Here is a 5,000-nt window from a genome sequence, read left to right on the forward strand (position 1 = left end):
CGGACCAGCACACTGCAGATGGCCACCGCGCTTCGCACCGGGCCCGCGAGGACCTACTTTGGCCGCAAGGCGCCGCGAGCAGGGGGCGCCGGCGCGCAGCTGCGCCGCCTGCCGCGTCCGTCGGCCGGCGCGCCTGCCACTGGCCGCCCCCACCAGCCGGCTGTAGCGCGTGCGCCCACGCACCGCGCTGCCAGCACGCCGGGCGGCCCCCCCTCACCGGCCGGGGACGGTCCCACCCAGCCACCGCCGCGTATCGCCTCACACCCAGATCCCCTTTCGCGTTCGTGGGCATGGTGGGTCCCCTTTCACGTTCGTGGGCATGGTGGGTATCCCTGAAACAACCGGTTAATAGCTCGACCGATCGTCGCCAACACTGATTCACCTCTAGCGAGAACAACCGCACCACAACGGGTTACCTGTTGTTCATTTGCGTAACGTCACCAGCAAACGTAGACGTCCATCGCCATTTGCAACGAGTATTGCATGCCTGTGTCAGGTGTCACAACACACTACGTCTGCCCACATAGACGCAACAACATGTGCACGCCTCGAGAACACGTGGAAGGTAGCCCCCGTACGTATGCGGTGTCCATTGCGCGAACGACTGTCAGCCGGCCTCTGCAGGATGTCGCAGATGTGGAACGCGGTGCAACATGCTATCACGGTGTGTGAGAAGAGACGACTACGTCCGAATACACGCTCCACTACATCAACAGACTGCTCATGCTGATCGCCATCCAGGGCGTCCGTTCCTCCCACACGTCTGAATGGCGTACCACACTGCAATCCAGCTCTTATAGGGAGACGACACGTAGCTGCGTGCACAATATTTGGACTGTATGGTCTGCCGTTGCTAGGCGCAGTCGTCGTACGGTCACACATGTGCCACGATGTATCATTCAGTACATACGGACCAATGTGCAGTACAGTTTGTGGGTTTTGCGTACATCGGCGGACAGGTGACAGGCCGTACCACAACGTAGGCTGAGTACGTCGGCATGCGAAGGGCATTGAACATGCAAACTTCTCAACGACCAGCTTGCGAAGGCAGGGGGGAAGGGGGGGGGGCATGTACGTCCTGCTGCTATCCACATTACAGTGTATAGCAGGAGCATGTGGAAAGTCAGCAACACCTGCAAGGTGTTTAACATGACGCGATACACAGGGGACCGGGCAGTGCGAATAGCGAACTATATTGCGAGGGTTGCGGTTAGGCAACACTACACTAATTTAACGAGTTGCATAACAATTACAGAGCAGGTTCAGCGACAACGTGCGTCAGGTTAAGGCGCAATATAGGTTAGGTTGAGGCACAATATAGGTTAGGTTAAGGCACAACATGGGTTACGTTAAGGCACAAATTGGGTTACGTTAAGGCACAACATGGGTTACGTTAAGGCACAACATGGGTTACGTTAAGGCACAAATTAGGTTACGTTAAGGCACAAATTAGGTTACGTTAAGGCACAAATTAGGTTACGTTAAGGCACAAATTAGGTTACGTTAAGGCACAAATTAGGTTACGTTAAGGCACAAATTAGGTTACGTTAAGGCACAAATTAGGTTACGTTAAGGCACAAATTAGGTTACGTTAAGGCACAAATTAGGTTACGTTAAGGCACAAATTAGGTTACGTTAAGGCACAAATTAGGTTACGTTAAGGCACAAATTAGGTTACGTTAAGGCACAAATTAGGTTACGTTAAGGCACAAATTAGGTTACGTTAAGGCACAAATTAGGTTACGTTAAGGCACAAATTAGGTTACGTTAAGGCACAAATTAGGTTACGTTAAGGCACAAATTAGGTTACGTTAAGGCACAAATTAGGTTACGTTAAGGCACAAATTAGGTTACGTTAAGGTACAATATGGGTTAGGTTAAGGTACAATATGGGTTAGGTTAAGGTACAATATGGGTTAGGTTAAGGTACAATATGGGTTAGGTTAAGGTACAATATGGGTTAGGTTAAGGCACAACGTAGGTTAGGTTAAGGCACAACATAGGTTAGGTTAAGGCACAACATAGGTTAGGTTAAGGCACAACATAGGTTAGGTTAAGGCACAACATAGGTTAGGTTAAGGCACAACATAGGTTAGGTTAAGGCACAACATAGGTTAGGTTAAGGCACAACATAGGTTAGGTTAAGGCACAACATAGGTTAGGTTAAGGCACAACGTAGGTTAGGTTAAGGCACAACGTAGGTTAGGTTAAGGCACAACGTAGGTTAGGTTAAGGCACAACGTAGGTTAGGTTAAGGCACAACGTAGGTTAGGTTAAGGCACAACGTAGGTTAGGTTAAGGCACAACGTAGGTTAGGTTAAGGCACAACGTAGGTTAGGTTAAGGCACAACGTAGGTTAGGTTAAGGCACAACGTAGGTTAGGTTAAGGCACAACGTAGGTTAGGTTAAGGCACAACGTAGGTTAGGTTAAGGCACAACGTAGGTTAGGTTAAGGCACAACGTAGGTTAGGTTAAGGCACAACGTAGGTTAGGTTAAGGCACAACGTAGGTTAGGTTAAGGCACAACGTAGGTTAGGTTAAGGCACAACGTAGGTTAGGTTAAGGCACAACGTAGGTTAGGTTAAGGCACAACGTAGGTTAGGTTAAGGCACAACGTAGGTTAGGTTAAGGCACAACGTAGGTTAGGTTAAGGCACAACGTAGGTTAGGTTAAGGCACAACGTAGGTTAGGTTAAGGCACAACGTAGGTTAGGTTAAGGCACAACGTAGGTTAGGTTAAGGCACAACGTAGGTTAGGTTAAGGCACAACGTAGGTTAGGTTAAGGCACAACGTAGGTTAGGTTAAGGCACAACGTAGGTTAGGTTAAGGCACAACGTAGGTTAGGTTAAGGCACAACATAGGTTAGGTTAAGGCACAACATAGGTTAGGTTAAGGCACAACATAGGTTAGGTTAAGGCACAACATAGGTTAGGTTAAGGCACAACATAGGTTAGGTTAAGGCACAACATAGGTTAGGTTAAGGCACAACATAGGTTAGGTTAAGGCACAACATAGGTTAGGTTAAGGCACAACATAGGTTAGGTTAAGGCACAACATAGGTTAGGTTAAGGCACAACATAGGTTAGGTTAAGGCACAACGTAGGTTAGGTTAAGGCACAACGTAGGTTAGGTTAAGGCACAACGTAGGTTAGGTTAAGGCACAACGTAGGTTAGGTTAAGGCACAACGTAGGTTAGGTTAAGGCACAACGTAGGTTAGGTTAAGGTACAACGTAGGTTAGGTTAAGGTACAACGTAGGTTAGGTTAAGGTACAACGTAGGTTAGGTTAAGGTACAACGTAGGTTAGGTTAAGGTACAACGTAGGTTAGGTTAAGGTACAACGTAGGTTAGGTTAAGGTACAACGTAGGTTAGGTTAAGGTACAACGTAGGTTAGGTTAAGGTACAACGTAGGTTAGGTGAAGGCGCAATGTAGGTTAGGTTAAGGTACGATATACCTTAGGTTAAGGTACAATATCGCTTAGGTTAAGGTACAATATAGCTTAGGTTAAGGTACACGTTGTAGGGAAAGGTGTATTTTGGGGGGGGAGGGGGCGGCAGGTTCGTTGATAGTGATTATCGTAAGTGCATGCCTGCGGGATCATCCGATTTGTCACGTCAGGATGCACTTGTGGCTCATGACAGGCGGCGCTCCGATTCCAAGGTTGTGGCAGATCTGTGTCTTTCATTCCTGCCATTGTTTGTGTACTGTGACAGGAGGCAGTATTGTGATGTTGGGTGCACCCCTGTGTAGGACATGTGTGGGTGTTCGTGGCTTAGCTGAGCAATGGCGGATGTCGGAAGGGTGGGATATTCTGTTTTCTGGGTGGACCTCCCGGTCTGGTTATGATAGTGTGGATTGTGTAATGTGGCGGAGAGGATGCACCGGATGTTCTTCCATGCTGGTGGTTAGATATTGTGTGTGTGCCTGTTAGAGGCAGAGAGTAGTGTGTGATAGTGTCTGGCTGACGTGTGGTTCTCATTGTGTGCAGAGTCTTTCAGCATGTATAGGGACGGTTGTATATATTATCTGTATTCTGATGGCTCTGCATCTATTACTAATCAGTGCCGTGTATACGGTTACTCTGGTTCCAGTCGAAACTGTTCTATCTCTGTACATTAGTGACACTGCGGCTCCACTATGTTGCCGCCCCTGTCGGCCGTTTCCCCCAGTGTGTGGCTAATGATTATCAGCAATCAGTCTATTAGTCAATACCGGTAGTGTGACGACGTGAAATGTCCGGGATGGGGGAAGCTACACGCTTCCCGTGGGTCAGGGCCTAGAAAGACTCTTCCCACGCAGGAGGCTCGGACTGTCATTACTCTTCCGAGAAATATATTTGCCCAGCGTTTTTTGCGACTGCGAGTGCGACGCGTACGAGTACCGACATGGATGGGGCGCTTCCTAGCTGATCGCTCAGCATCGGAGAAATATATTTGCCCAACGTTTTTTGCGACTGCGAGTGCAACGCCCAAGGGTACCGACGTGGATGGGGCGCTTCCTAGCTGATCGCTCGGCATGGGAATCCGTACAGTGAGCAATGCGATCGCGTCTGTAGCTTGTACGTGGTACAGCTCGCAGCTCATGTATAGGGACAGCGGGAATGTCGCATATTGGACATAACTCTTCATGAAACGCAAGTTATAGGTGTGGATTGCACATTACGACTGCGGGAAACTTCCGCCGTTCATCCGCTGGCGTTGCGAGTTTGGCGGTTGGGGTGGGGCACGAGCGGGTGCGGGTGGTGTGATTGCCGGTCCACGACTTCGTGCGGCAGAGGCACTGGCGTTTGGGTGCTGTGGTCGACACAGGCTGCATGCTTTGTGGGTGGCGTCGAAAGATGGGCACTGTGGGCCCATCGATGTCTTAGTCGGCTTGGCGTCCCATAGATGGCGGTATCGTCGTTGCAGGAGCTCATGCTGAGGGAGACCTACAGATGGCGGTATGTTTTGTGGTGCGCTCGACATGGCGGACCTAGTGTTGTCAGATTCGCATAGATGGC

Source organism: Schistocerca serialis, unplaced genomic scaffold (genome assembly GCF_023864345.2).
Source record: "Schistocerca serialis cubense isolate TAMUIC-IGC-003099 unplaced genomic scaffold, iqSchSeri2.2 HiC_scaffold_119, whole genome shotgun sequence".
Classification (NCBI taxonomy): Eukaryota; Metazoa; Arthropoda; class Insecta; order Orthoptera; family Acrididae; genus Schistocerca; species Schistocerca serialis.